A 15,952-nucleotide genomic window follows, 5' to 3' on the forward strand; every position below is an offset into this window, starting at 1 on the left:
AAAAAAAAAAAAATGAAGTGCTGTTTCTATACAAATGTCTCAAATATCTATGGTGTAAAATAGATTATTTCAAATTATCCAGCTGCTGATATTTATAACTTCTGTAATGTGATGTAAGTTCATATTACATGCAGCATGTACTGAAATCTGGAAGATTTGGGTTGAAGTGTAGCTTATGCTTAGCTTTGGGTTGCAGAGGGCCATTTCTGCACCTTACCAAGTGAAAAATAGCAAAATGTTCTAGCTTTGGTCATAGAAAAACCTTTACAAAAGAGGTTTTGTATTTCTAGATAAGTGCAGGTGTAGCTGATTCTTTACTAAAATGGCAAACCTTTCATAGGCACATCGTCCCAGCATTTTATCCTGCTATTTAAGAACTATTAATCCTTTGCCTTCATAGCAGCCTCAAATTAATATTTGCATAAAATTCTTCAGATCATTTCATTATTTTGTTTAATAGAGTTTTCCTCTTAAGATTACAGCCTCTTCCATTAAATTGCAAATTATGCAAACAAAGTACGCCTACTTAACTTTGGCAATCCTGCTTTGCCAAATGACTATTGTTTCACTGCTCATTTCTTCAGAGGATTACTTTTTAAATTAGTGAACTAAAATGAAAAAAGTGCATGTTTCTCCTCTCTTGTTTGCAACCCATAATTTTCCTCAGGCCAATTTAAGGTATATTGTCTTTTAGAATGACATTAAATTAGACCTCAGTCATCTGCTTCCTGTCACTTTCTATTATTTTGTACTTGTTCATCAATCCTTGGGGGAAATCAAAGCCTGTGTGGCTCCCATTTGAATCTGCATAATTCTCAGTGATGGCTGGGTCAGGAGGTGCCTCCCCATGATATTTAAATTTCTATCATAACTGGAGCCATTAACTCTTCCATGACGTGGTCATTCCCATAATCTTGTCAGTATGTATTGTGTTCTTCATTAAAGTATTTTCAACGTTAAATTTAATTCCAAATGATGATGTTTTGATGTTGATAAGAATGCCACTGGGGTTTTATAATGCTTGCATTGTCTTAGTCATGTATGTACCTGTTCTTAGGCCATTCTAACTACAGCTGGCAGCAATTTTTGGAAAGACCCTTTAGTCTTTTTCTTCTGTTCTGAAAATAGTGTGAGTATTGATTTGATTTCTTAACATGCAAGCTATTTTGCTCCCAGAAATTAACTTCTGGTTGTACTTAAGTACAGCTTCTCATGCTATTTGTGAAGTTCAGAGTGACCAGAGGTGGCTCTGGAGAGGGTGTCCTGTTTGGCAGCTGTGCTGGTATGGAAGAGGAAAGAATGGCCACCCCACCACAGCTCCAGGATGATGGAAAGAGGCAGAGAAATCAAATAATTGTATAGGTCAGGAGACAAGAATGAGGTATTTTGGTGGAAAATCTGGTAAGGGGAGACACTGAGAGAGGTAGAAGCAGCCTGTTATCCAGGAACATGGCATGGCAGCAGCTGATCCTTCCCTGAATGGTCGCACCCAGTGAGTTCCTGTCCTGGCTGAGTTTTACAATCATTATCTTGGCTTGCACTCTGAGTGCCCAGAGAAAGGCTCTCCATAGCTTCTGCAAGTTCTCCAATCTATTATATGTGTTGGTATTTTACATATCTTATAATTCAGATCCTGTGGCACATTCAGATCCTCATCTTTTTAATCCAAACCAAATTGGTGTTAATTTTCAAGTCTTGTGCATTTGCACTCTTTGCGAATGCACTAAGTGGTGCCGAGGTTTCAGAAGCTCTGCCCCCTTCTGTCTCCAGGCAAAGTAAACCAGTAATGGGTGTCTGGCAAGAAATCCTTCAAACCATGATTCTGAGTAATTCAAATCTGCTGAGAATAAAGCAGGGTTTTCCCAGCCATCAGATCATCTCAGCCAGATATGTGAACACTGGACCATTTTCACCTTTGGCATGGCTCATACCTCGTTCAATGCATTGCCAGACAGAATCTTGCAGGAAATCATCCAAACCCTGACCTCCCTGCTGCGCACAAAGACCTGGATTCTCCGTGTGCCTGCTTTGCGCTGCCAGGGAGATGGTTTCAGCCCTCTGATTTTCCACCTAGCCCCAGGCCCCTGCCAGCTGGCAGTGCTTCCCTGGGGAGCATTGCAGCCTGGGCTGCAGAGCTCCCTGCGCTGTCCCGCCCCACCGACAGCACGCAAGGCTGGTGAATCCCCCCAGTTTGCCCTGAACCGGGACAGATGGGCACGGAATGACCAACCTACAGGGCCTCCCACTGGGTGCTTACAGGAAAATCATCTTTGTTTGGGTTGTATTGGTATAAAGGTGGAGATAACACAGCAGAAAGAAAAAAATATTTGGAAAGGTTTCTAATTTTGGCCACGCAATGCTCAGTGAACAGCTCGGGCACCAGTGATGATCACAAGGCTCTCATTTTGGGAGCACACCCTCCATGTGCTTTTTGGGTTGTCACTCCACTTTTCTCCTGGATTTTTGCTTAGCAAACTGGTACAGTTTTAAATGAAGAATTTTCTGGGAATAACATTGATAAACACACAGATGCTGGAGCTGTTACCAGGTTCCTGCAGCCTCTAACAGAGAAGATAAAGGAAACCAATGCTCCATCAGATGGAAGCTTTATCAGAGAAGATAAAATCCTCCATCAGATGGTTTTACCCAAGGGGCTTGGGCAAGATCAGAGGCATCCCAGCCATCCCTGACCGTTCCATTTGGAAGGATCCCATGCAAGGATTCCATCCAGATTATGTACCAAAGCAATATACCAGTGTGCAAAGGCTTTTTAGAGCTGGACATGAAACAAAAAATGTTATTTTGATGGCTCTGGCCAGAGATGATTCTTCCACTGTTTTGCTGTGTGACCCAGCTGGAAGAATTTCCCAGTTTTCAGTTCATGAGAGGCTCACGGGCCTGAGTGTTCTCTCTGTCAGCAGAAATTGTAGCTACAGCTTCTCACTATCTTTGGCTATGGCATTTCCAGGTGCCTCAAAAGCACCTTCTGATGTCATTTTTTAAATAGACTGATTTGTAGATATGTTGAAAGTCCTCAAAGTTCATTGCTTTTTATGTATATTCAGCAGCTCTGAGGCCCTGTTCTGGATATGCCCACTCTTATTTTTTTATTTGAGTTGGTTTTGTTGGGGGAATTTTTTAGTGCTAATAAATAATTTTGTTTTGGCTTTTGTTTGTTTATGGGGTTTTGTTTGTTTCTAATTCAAAAATGCCAGGAGAATTTATGTTAGTCCACCATTGAAAAAAAAATTGAGTCAAGAATACCTGAATATTCCAAAGTTAAACTATCTCACTGGGAGGTGATTGTAAGCAAAGGTGGCCCAGAATATATTTCAAAATTAAACTTTCACTTAATAATCTGGAAAATTTGAATGGGATTATTTGGTTTCTCATGACAAAAACTTCGTGTTAGACCTTGGGCAAACCATGGTGTTCTTGCTGTGAAATGAGAACAGCACATCTGCATTGTGTGATCTGAAAAGAGGAAAGTAAAATTGGAAACATTGAGATAAACCAGCATGGAGTGTGTAATATCTTAAGAATATGAAATCCAGTGTAACACAGTGGCTATTTTAATTAGTTTTGAGAGTAAAGCAAGATGAGATAGTACATGTGTGTCCATATAAATTGCAGGTCCAGAATTACAGTATTGCAGAGGGATCTGTATTTTTTCCTTAAATTCTATAGACTTTTTTAGACTTTTTTTGATGTAATGTGAGAATAAGAAGTATATGTACATTTTTTTCATCATCTGTGTACCCATTATAATTGATTTGCTTATGTGTGGTTTCTTTTTGTTTTTTTTTTTTTTGTTTTGTGTGAATACAGACTATTAACCCATTCTATTTCCAAGACAAGTTCACCAACTGAACTTCCTGGTCATGTTTAAAACCTTTTGTAGTGGTTTTGGTTGGTTAATTTAAGATTTTTTTAATTTTCAGATTTCTTGGTCAATGTATTAAAGAGTGTGGTGGTTAATTGGTTAATTATTAATGTATTTATTTCTTGTTGTGAGGTAGGATTAGGAGGAAGGTAAAGTAGGCTGAAAATTTAAAAGGATATAAAGAAAATTTTATTAATAGTGGCTAAAAGAAAGAAATAGTAAGAATCAAAATCAAGTTCCTTTTGTCTTTAATGTGTGTTTTTCACAGAAGTGTGTCTAACTTTTTACTAGTTAAAAGCTTTACATCACTTCCCTAAATGTTGCAAAACTGCAACACCTTGCAAGACAAGAACACAAAAAAAGATTTGCAGTTCAAAGGCATCAATTCTTAGCCTAAATCCAGTACAGGAATCTCGCATTTGCTAGATTTTTCTCATAAAATGTGCCAATGGCCCAAAGTAAAGACCTGTGACAGCAAATGCATTTAATTAAGCTGCAAGAAGGGGAGGTTAGAAATTGAAAATCTTTGAAGTGGGCAGGTCAGGTCTGTTGATGGCTGTGACAATGGATGGCCCCTGGATTTGGAATTCCTTGTCCATCAGAGTGTGGATGGCATCACTCTGCACATGAAATCTGATTTGTTTTGGGGTTATTTTTGCTGAAAAATTCCTTCACTTCCGGAAATAGGTGTGGGTGGAATTTTAGTTTGACTTTTAGTTGGACTTAGTTCTAAATCCCTCATCTGATCCTTCCCTGCCCTGCTCTACTGTCGTCTCTGACCTCCACTTGTAAGATCCCAAATCTTTGCTCCCATGTTCCTTCCACCTGACTTTGATAGGAAACACATAAATATGATAATGAGCATTGTAATTGGAAATCTTTGTGGTGGACAAGTCAGATCTGTTGAAGGCTGTGACAATGGAAGGTATGAATGAATTCTGTCACTGGATTCGGAATTCCTTGTCCATCAGAGAGTGGATGGCATCACTCTGCACCTGAAATCTGATTTGTTCTGGGGTTGTTTTTGCTGAAAAATTCCTTCACTTCCGGAAATAGGTGTGGGTAGATTTTTAGTGTGGCTTTTATTTGGACTTAGTTCTAAATCCCTCATCTGATCCTTTCCCTGTCTTGCTCTTGTGTCATCACTGACTTCCACACGTAACAACCCAAATCTTTGCTTCCACATTCCTTCCATCCGACTTTGATAGGAAACACATAAATATGATAATGAGCATCATAAATTGTCAGAAAACGAACATTTTTTTCCAGCTGAATGTTTTGCTATCTTTTCTAAGTATACTGCACGCTGTTGTTTATTTGTTAATGTCCTGGTTTAGGGCAATTTGGGGAGAAAAAAGAAAAGGAAAGGAAAATGTTATTTATGAAGAAAATAGAATTTTATTCACTAATGAATTTTATTCACTCATTATTTATTAAAATTGAATTTATGAATGAAAATTTTATTTCTGAAGGAAATGGACAGAAGATCTTGGAGTTGCCTTATATAAAGATGTAAATGGTGCAGGAGGTAGGGTTCATTCCCTCAATATGGAGATTTATATATATACATCATTCTGAGGCAAACTTTTTAAACTGAAAAGTTCCAAGAATAATTTCAGTTAAAAATGAAACAAAGAGTGCATTCTAAAGATAATGAATTATTAAGGATTACAGTTATTCTGATGCACTTCCTGCTGGCAGTATTCTATTTCATTTGAATTTAACCTTGAGATTATATCCCAGTGCACAAGGATTTTTTGTTCTATTTCTAATTAAATGGTCATATAAAGAGAAGGTAACTTATTCTATACAGTGTCATTATTTTCAATATCCTTTGTAGAAATTTATTAAAATCTCTATTAAAAAAACTTTCCATCAACTGGAATGCAAATTGAAATACTTGTTTTTGACATGATTATTTTGGTCATATATTTTGGAAAGAATATGTCCATGCATTTGAAAATTCTGAACTTTACAGTGAGGATTTGTTTGTATTTGAGATAGCCTTCACTGCGTGTTATCTTCTGCAACATTCACCTCCTCCAGAAATCCACCTGTACAAGTGCAAAGTTTAGTTATTTTTAAAGGATTCAACTCCTATTCAGGTATTAAATAAAATAACTCAAAATATAGTGGAAGTATTAAACCTTACAATTATTGTAATTTCCAATATAATAGAGAAGTTGATTAAAGATTGAGTAGGAGAAAACATAGGAACAAATTAAGATTTTTCTTCTTTAAAGCAAATAGAATTTTTATGTATTATAGAACACAGAAGTTGTTTTGGGTTTTTTTTTTTTTTTTTTTTTTTTTTTTTGTTTTTTGTTTTTTGTTTTTTGTTTTTTTTTTTAACAAGTAAAAAGCATAAAAACCCAAATGCGCCAGCTCTGACATTTCCTGTCTGATGACAACGATGAGATCCAGCCTGTTAGGGCTTAAAATGAATGTCTTGTCTAATTTGTGCTCTTCAAATTTATTTCTTTCCTCCCAACTGTCTCATTTTACCCCACCTGTCACACATCACACTTTCACACCCCTACCTTACTTTTTCAGCTTTTACAAGCTTTGCCTTTTGAAAAACAAATGTGATCCAGCCTTTTCTCTTTAACTGTTCTCTTTAGGTTTTGCCTTTTTTTTTTTTCTTAATTTCCTCATCTCTGTGCTATTTGCTCTTTTCCCTGTTAAATGAATTATAGAACTCTTAAGGAAAAGCAGAACAGTAAATTTAAATAACATGAAATGTAAATAATAAAAATATTCTTGCTTAAGGGCATTGATATTTCCCTTAAAAAAAAACCACTGCTCACACTGTTTGAATCATATAATTTAAATTAAACTTTACTGGATTTTCTAGATGTACAATTAATGTTTTAAATGTTTGAGATCTTTAGTTGCATCTTGTTAGAATTCTGGTGTTCTGCTTAGAATTTTGTCAATTCTGTGCAGCTGAACAACAGCAGAGTTGGAATGAGCACTGATAAGGGGTGTGCACCTTGGAAGTCATTTACTTTTTTCATGTATTGATTGCTAATCTCTGAGATAAGGTGGCTTCTCAAATATTGATTATATCTTTCTTATTTTGGATCACTTCAGTGCTTCCAATGTTTAAGTATTGGGCATGAGTGGCCAAAAATCTCTAGGTAGTCTGCACCATTAATATTATTAATTACCTTTGTTTATTAATGACATTTGGTCTGGACTTGTGTCAAAATGTCCTCTGCCTTTGGGTGTCAAGAAATTTTGTCCAAGCCTCTAAACCACTGAAATATAGATGCAAATGCAGAAATTTAACTTCATAAACAATGACATGAGTGCTGGATTTGAAATTAGGTTGACTTGTTTGAGGAAATGGTTAAACCACACAGTCTTAATTTTAGTTAGTTATAATTGACAATAATTGACAGGTGAATTTAATTCCTTTTTAACTTGTTGAGTTCTTTTCTAACTCCTTTCATGTCTTTTTATTGCACACTGAGAAACACTTTTTGATTTTCTTTAAGGAGGGCACGGCTTCTTTCCTGTTTTGATAATCCTGAATTTTATTTTTATGTTTTGTTTTTTTGAATATCATTCAACTTTTCCATTTAAGATTGCTAAATACACTCTGCAGAGCTGCCTGTCACACGTTAATGTCAGTGACTCTAAGCTATGTTTAAGTTATCCACTGGCATCTAGTAATTATCCAGAACCATGAAACACAAGGCAGTATTCTCTGATGTGTAAAATTTCCATTCTGTATGTACTTCTTCAGTCTTAAACACACCTAGACAAGAATGTCAGTTTAACTTTTGGTAACGTCTTTTAAAGTTTTTGGTTTGATTTTTTTTTTTTTTTCCTTATAGGCCTTCTAAAGTTGAAACTATTGCAGCAGCTTAAATATAGGTGCAATAAGTGAAATGGTGACCTCTAAATGTGTTTATGGCTGTCTAAACTGAAACTTCTTTCAAAATTAATTCTGATTTCTTTAATGCTGTCCACTGAAAAGCATCTTATTAAAGTTTTAAACGATATAAAACTTAATCATAATATGGGGATTAATTTTGCTGGTGTGGGTTTTAAACAATGGAATCTCCACGACAAAGAATTTGTCCAAACCATTGATAATTTTCATCTGGAGTGAAAATTATCAATTTCAACCATTGATAATTTTCATCATTTTTCTGCTGTACTGGAGATGTACAGCAGCAATTCCATAAATGAGCATAACAGGAAGCTCTTGCTTCCTCCTAAATCTTGTTTTCTGCCCTCTGTTTTGAGACGCTGCCTCATAGGAAACTCATGCACATGGGCACAATGTATTGGTATCAGACACAAAGTCTGTGAATTCTGATACCTTTTCATCAGCCCTGCACCAAGAATTCTATTTTTTAAATGATATCCTGCCAGCTTTTTCACAATCCATTAATTCCTGGATCAACATCAGAAGGAATGTCAGAGCAGACTGAAATTCCTGTAAGACACAGATGTCAGGATCAAAAGTCAGAGGCATTCTCGGAGCAGCAGGGAATCCTGCTCGTTAGACCTTAATCGTAACAATTAGTATCTGCCATGTGACATTCTCTATACCCTGCCTGTATTCCTGTGAACTTCCAGGCATGCTGAAAGGGGAAACTATTTGCTGAAGTTGGAGACAAAAGCACAAGGGCTGTTGGGCTTGTTTCTTCCCTTTTTGCAAACTTTTCTGTGGTGTCTTACCCTAAATGGTGAAAAGAAAAATAAATAGGATTGCATCAACCTGCCTTTAGATTGAAATAATTTTACACTTTACAGATAACTTAGGGAACACCAAGCTCACTGCTGCTCTTCCAGCCACAACTCCTTGTCAAACCCTACCTCAGATTTATCTGCTCTGTTTGTGCCTTCTACCTCCTTATTTCTTTTTTTCCATATCTGATGTTTAATTGAAAAATTAGAAGCATATCTTCTTCTCCCACTATTTTTTTCTCCTCTGGCCAGTCACCACTTCCTTCATTTCTGAGTTGGAATTTCTGACCAGTTTTTGAACTAATCTCCCCAGACTGAAGTTACAGCTCTGTAATTTACAAGTCTGTCTATTTACACTTCAACTTTTTTTCCTGGAAATATTTTAATTATCCCATTATGAGGAACTCAAAACTGGCATAACACATTCTTTCCTGGTATTCCTCACAGTCATATTCTTTGCACTCATTATCCGAAATGCCAAATTCTTTTCATTTTGGATCCTGTTCTCCCCTTCCATGAGATATGGGGCACTGGAAAATGTTGCTCCAGTCTACAATCATCCTTACTTGCCTATTTGTCAGTTTTACTATTTAATATTCATTCTCCTCCAGTAAAAAATATGCAGTTCTGTCCTGCCTCTATTATGTGAAGTTATTCTTTTAATGTAAACGATTAATGACTAATCTTCAAGGGAAAGGCTGCTGGTACCTAGATTTATCTACCAGATTTATCTGTTTGCATGGTAGGAAAAAAAACCCACTTGTATTGTTGTGGTTAATATTTTGCATGATTTTTAAGTTTGTTGTTGGTTTTAACCATCTTAGCTCTGAATATTTTGCTTTCAGAATAATAATAATAATATCAGATTTTAAAATTAAATTTTCTCTTTCAGTGCATTAGAGACCAGAAGACACTGAAATGGTCAGACTTCTTTCTGCTCATTTGTCACTTTATGGGTTTGGCATTCTGAACTGAAGCAACCGTTTCAGGCTTGATTACAGGCAGGTCTGTGGGCCTGCATTTGTGATTCTTGAATTGTGAAGAATTCGTCTTGGCTATAGACCCACCACAAGTTATTTTTGCCTCAGTTCTTTATCCTCTTCCTTGACCTCCCTTTAATTATTACATTGATACAGTAGAAGATGTCAGGCATGCCAACTTCACTTTTCCTTTTGTGTAGTGGAGAAGAGCAAGAAAGAAAGAGGAGAAGGAATGTATCCTGAGAATGAGAAAACAGGATCTTTGGAGCAGTTGGGAGTGTTAGTCGATATTAATTCTTTATGTAATGTACACAACATTATACACAGATATCATATAGAAAAATATAATGTGGTAAATATATGCAATACATGTAAAATACACTGAATATAACAAGCTGATTTTAGTGAACATGACTAAATTAAGTAAGATACCCCGAGACTCGTAATATTTCCTTTTGCACTGGAGTAAAGACAGAGAAAAATGCACTTTGAGGGAACAACAGAATGGCTTAAGGAGCCTCACATCTGATCTAGAAAAGAAAGGCAGACTGAAAGGACTTGGTGGTTTTAGCTGGGGAATTAAAAATGTGTGAATACAAGATTTTGAAGAAGAATTTAATGACTAAAATCAAGCAGCAGAGGGAGGAGAATGAATATTAAATAGTAAAAGTGACAATTAGTCAAGTAAGGGAGATTGTAGACTGGAGCAACATTTTCCAGTGCCCCATATCTCATGGAAGGGGAGAACAGGGTCCAAAATGAAAAGAAATTGGCATTTCGGATAATGAGTGCCAAAAATATGACTGTGAGGAATGCCAGGAGAGGATGGATTATGCCAGTTTTGAGTTCTTTGTAATGGAAGAATTAAAATATTTTCAGGAAAACAAAAGTTGAAGTGTAAATAGACTTGCAAATTACAGAGCTGTAACTTCAGTCTGGGGAGATTAGTTCAAAAACTGGTCAGAAATTTCACCCTCAAAAATTAAGGAGGTGGTGACTGGCCAGAGGAGAGCAAAATAATGGGAGAAGAAGATATGCTTCTAATTTTTCAATTAAAAAATCAGATATGAAAAAAATATAAATAAGGAGGTAGAAGGCACAAACAGAGCAGATAAATCTGAGGGGGGTTGTGATGAGGAGTCGTGGCTGGAAGAGCAGCAGTGAGATTGGTGTTCCCTAAGTTATCTGTGAAGGAAAACAGCAGCTTTGAACTGAGAACTTGGCCAAGCTACAAAAAGGAGGAGAAAACGTGTAGTGGGGATGTTTTAGACCTCATCAGCACAGAAACAAAAACTCCACATTGTCCTGATGCCTTGTGCAGGCTGCCCTGGAGCAGGGGCTGCACAGAGCTACAGAACAAAGCAGGGATTGATTCAAAGCATCTCCTCCATGGATCCACCTTGGGCAGCACCAGAGCCCAGCCAGGGCTGCACCCAAGATGACCCAAAATGGCCCCAAAATGCACGAGCGCTGCCGGGCTCTCTCCCTGGGATCAGTTCTGCTCCATTTGCACCTTGCAGTTCATTGTCCCATTGCAGCTTTAGCCCAGGCACTCCCAGCCTGCTTGTTTTTCTCTCTGCAGCCCACGGGGTTTGTGCTCTGGGGCTGAGATTGGCATCATTTGTCCTTGGTGCCCAGCTGGAGCAGGAATTGTTTTGTCTCCCTGCTCTGTGCACAGAGCTCACCATCCCTGAATGTGGAGCCCAGACCCACACACTGAAGCAGCACAGAATGTGAAAATATAAAACCTAAACCTGAGGCATCAGTCCCAGAAATTGTGTCCAAAGTGCCATTGGGACACCCACATTTGGATGTGTCCAAGGACAGAGCTCCACAGCCTCAACCCTCCCAATAACAAAGTGCTCTGTGAGGTTCAGTTGGCACCTCCTGGGATTCCTTTTGTGCCCTTTGCCTCTGCTCCTGTCCCTGGGTACCCCTGAAAAAGAGCCTGACTGTCCTCTCAAGTTGTTCTGCATTCATAAGCTGCCCCTGAGCCTCTTCTTCCCTGGTGTGACCAATTCCAGTTTCCTGACCTTTCCTTGTCTCTAAATTTAAATTTTAGAGGTGCAAGTGTGCTAGGGAGCTGCTTTCTTCATTACAGGCAGTGTATGCAAAAAACAAAATCACAAAATCAACTATTTTTTTTGTATGCATTTCAGCTTAATCCCTTCTATCTCCTGGATTTTGGACTCTCATAAGTAATAATAACACTTTATTGTAATATGCCACATATTTTGCGCGTTAATATCTAGGAGGAAAATAGCAGCCTACAGGAAAGCCATTAATCAGAAGCACTAAATACCAAAAGTAAAAGTTAATGAATTCACTAATGTTTTTTTCTTCTTTTAGCCTTGCTGTTAACATTTAGCTGCTTTCAGTTATCTGCAGTTTCCTCTCTTTTCAGAAGGATTTACACAACCCTGCCCAGTTCTAGCACTGAGAGCTCTTAATACTGAAACAGAAGCAGCAAACAAGAAATATTCCTGGGTGATTTGATTAGAAAAATAAAATCACTGGCTGAGAGAGAAAACAAAGCCTGCAAGGAGCTGGAAATGAGTGTTATAAATGACCAGGCAGACCAGATCTCCACAACATATGTGAAGTTGGTGTCTTGAGGAAGAAGATTTGATCTATCACTCTTTGCTCTTGCCAGGTAAGAGAAATTCTACAGCAACTGCTATAAAAATCTGTTTATTTTATATTTTTATTTGAGAGAGGAAATGTCTTCAAACTGTGCACGTGTGTGCAGACAGAGGTTTGTTTTCAATTCAGTCCCGTTTCGTGTCATTCAAAAATGGAAAAACCATGAAGTGATAAAACCTAAGATTTCTTTTGCTTTGTTTTCATTTTAACACATAAAATAAATATCTTCAGAAAATAACTTTAAGATCTCTGATCTAATTCACTTACTTGTAGTTAGTTCTGTACTGTCTCAAAGCTCTGAATATGGACAAGTAGAAATGCTTTTAATTGGATGATGAGGAAGCACAAAAGAGATTCCAAAGAGCAATACAGAACAGCTTTTTGGATGCTCATTTTGTTGGTAAATCAGGACCAATGTGTTGCTTAACTTCTTTCTTAATTTCTTGGTTGGCTTTTAGAAATTGGAAGAGATCTATCCATGTCTTCCTAAAGAGGCTGATGCCTTATGATCTTCAGTGTCACTAAATATCAAAGATGCTCCATATTGCAGCTTTTCTGGCTTGTTTGTGTGTGCATCTGTACGAATGAAAGTCCTTCCTCAGCATAATTCACAATATGCAGGTCACCATGAAGGACAAAATGAGGCTTTTTCTCTCGGAGAATGTCTTTTTTGCCCTCTTGGAGCTATATATAAACTAAACCAGTTAAGACTCAAAAGAGCCTGAAGTAACTGAGGTGACTTGTGGATTTAAAACAAATATTCAAGGCAGTTCTGATGTAAATTCTCTAATGAGGAGGCCCAAGGCATAAAAACTTGATTTCTACTTTTTGAGAAGCACCCTGTTAAAAAAGGGAACCAGAGAGAATGAGTTATGGTACTAATAACAGATTTCAATATCTTTGAAGACATTGATCTCTAATATTGTTTTGATTATGCAGAGTTTTGACTTCTGTAACTACCATAAACGTAGAAGTGTTCAGATGCAATGCATTGGAGAAAAGCTGGGTTTTACTTTTATGAGCCTTAAGAGCATGCAGAATTTCACATTCTTAAGAACATTTTATATCAGTTTACTTTTAGCCATAAGTCAATGCTAAAACCACCTTTTACACTAAAACTGTATAGGTGGTCAAATGTAAAGAAAATAATGACATATTCAACAGGTAAGATATGAAAGAGATGATAATTGGAAGCCTTACTTTGAATTAAGTCTTTCAAAGTAATTGAATATATTACTGAAGGCTATCAGATTCATGAAAGTGAGATGAGATATTCTTCAGACACTGTTTGCACTGTCATGGACCTCTGACAAATATTTATTTATTCCAGCCCTACTTGTTCATTCCCAATTCCCTGCTTTTCTGGGAAGCTGAATGGTTTTTGTTGAGGATGACATGATATTAATTAGTTCTACCTCAGATATTCTGGATTTTCTGAGGTGACTGTGACTTACTGGCTTCTCCCATCTCAGTGTTTGATTAAGTGTCCAACCCTGACCTTGATGAGCCACTGTTATCATCTGAGCCTTATTTTTCTTTCTCTCTTACGTTTCCTAAATGTTTAGTTCCATTTAGTTTTTGCTCTTCCTTCTTTTGGTCTTGTCTATTCCAATTTTGTTTCTAATAGTTTCTGTCATAGTTTCCTTTGCTTATTCCACGTTCCTTGAACTCTCTTCTCTTTTTTTTCTACTATCAAATTCCTTTTCTTTCCCTACTCCTTCCCTACCTGTATCAGCTGTTTTTGAGACTCCTCAGTTTTTGCATGGAACATTCCATTTTTTGTAGAGCATTCCATGTGTTTGGCCAATAAATCTGGCACTTACCTTACACTGCTTGGGGCTCTCTAGCTTCAAATTGTCAATGAAATCTGCAGAGAATGGTCCTGAGTTTTTGTGCTGTGCTCATGAGGTTCTGAAAGGGATTTTGGAAGTAGCTCTTATTAAAACAATACAGCAAAATATCCCACCCACACCCAATGTTACTTTGGGATGAATAATGCTTACAATGAGTGATTTGAGAGACCTGGAGTTATGGTGTGGATCTTTTGCATGAGAAATACAGGTTGTTAAAGAGTACAGCCAGTCATGAGCAAGGGAACATTTGGAAATGCTGGATAAAAAAACAGATGGTCTTGAAAAATGTGCACTAGAAGTAAAAAACTAGGATTTAGTTTTTAATATCATTGGAGATTATCATATCTACAGCTTACATGGCTTTTCTTTCTACAGAAATTAAACAAATCTTTATGCCAAAAATCAGTATTCAGAAGTTGGTAAGTATTTCCCTGCATTCATTATTATTTTTTATTATGATAGCCTTTATAATATCTCAAAGTTAAACACTATGTCTATAACCATGCCAGGCAGGGACTGACGAAAATTTCCAGAACTGTCTTGTGCCAGGAATAGTCTTTACTTGAAGATCCAAAAAGCCTTCCAGGTGACACTGACTGGATCACTTGGCTGGAAAAGTTTGTTTCACTGTCTGAGCCACCAGGTCCCACCTGCCCATTTGACTGTGATATGTTTACCTTCTTTTATATCCAAACATCAGAGCAATCAAAAGTTTATTTATATGCAAACATCTGGGCAATCAAAAATTGCTACTGCAATTTTTTGCCACAGAAGAAGTGAATTATTTGCAGGTGATGAAAGAGAGGGAAGAGGGAGAATTCTGAAGGTCCGCCCAGATTGTAAATAAATATGAATTCCAACTTGCCTGCAGTGCCTGGGTCACAAACTACAGGCCCCTCTTTTGCTGCTGGGAGGGCATAAAAGTAATTATTTTCACTTGGTTAATGAATGCAATACAGCCAAAGTGGTTTTCAGAAGAAGGTATTCCTCACACACATATTAAAATCCACCTACTTGTGGCAGCCATGAAACCACTACAACAGAGACTTGGCCAGGATTTGAAAAGAATAAAAATAAAAATAACAATACAAGTCATTGAGCTCTGTGAGGGCCTGGTAGGCAGAGCCTTGCATCTCATGGTCCAGTTTGATTACCAGGGACAGTTTAAGAGTTTGCCAGACACCATAAGGGGAAATCTTCACAGAGGACACTGAACATAAGTAATTTGCAACACAATTTATACTTAGAAGCTCAGACAAGATTGCTGGGGTGAGGGGAGGGTTCTTGGGCAGGTTAGTAGAGAGAATAACCCAAACCAGCCCAATCTTGAGCTTAGCTCTCAGAAGGGAGAGTTCAGCAATAGTTCTGCCGTTGGCAGGCGCTTGGCATCTTCATTGCTCCACTCAACTGGGTTATTTACCTAATTGTCTGAAATCCTCTTATTTATGCAAATTTCTCTGCAGGGTTCAGAATTTCTCTATACAAAGTTTTACCCAGCTCAATTCAGCCTGGGATCCAACCTAGAACATTTTATTTTTTGAGTCAGAGGTCATAGAAATACTGGAAATGAAAAGGTGCATCTAAGAGTATGCTTATTTTACCTGTGAGAAACATACATACACTTCATATTCTATTCAAAGAAAAACTTTGTCCATGATAATACCATATCTTCAGTGTCACTAAATATCAAATCAAAATTATGCTCTGTTTTTCAAGGTGATGCTTGGAGAGAAACAAAGAAGGAATATTGTGACCTTTGAAACTGGAGAGAATTGCCAGTGTCTCCACAATTGTAGAGCTCCTGCAATTACCAATAAAACCCAAGGTCTTTTGTGCCCATTACATTCTGGGATGACTATTTTTTTAGCCATTTAAAAAAGGAAAAAAAC

The 15,952-nt window shown here is 37.4% G+C and overlaps 1 protein-coding gene across 2 annotated transcripts in view; it reads left to right on the forward strand.

The window, feature by feature from the left end:
• Nucleotides 1-15,902, forward strand: part of DCDC1 (doublecortin domain containing 1) — a 42,603-nt gene extending 26,701 nt beyond the window's left edge. For both annotated transcript variants that reach the window (XR_009418702.1, XR_009418705.1), the window contains 3 exons: nucleotides 11,972-12,220; nucleotides 14,439-14,482; nucleotides 15,780-15,902. The gene's annotated coding sequence lies outside the window, so the exon portion shown is untranslated. The remainder of the gene's footprint in view (nucleotides 1-11,971; nucleotides 12,221-14,438; nucleotides 14,483-15,779) is intronic.
• The last annotated feature ends 50 nt before the right edge of the window (nucleotides 15,903-15,952 follow it).

This window comes from Ammospiza nelsoni, chromosome 6 (assembly GCF_027579445.1).
Source record: "Ammospiza nelsoni isolate bAmmNel1 chromosome 6, bAmmNel1.pri, whole genome shotgun sequence".
NCBI lineage: Eukaryota > Metazoa > Chordata > Aves > Passeriformes > Passerellidae > Ammospiza > Ammospiza nelsoni.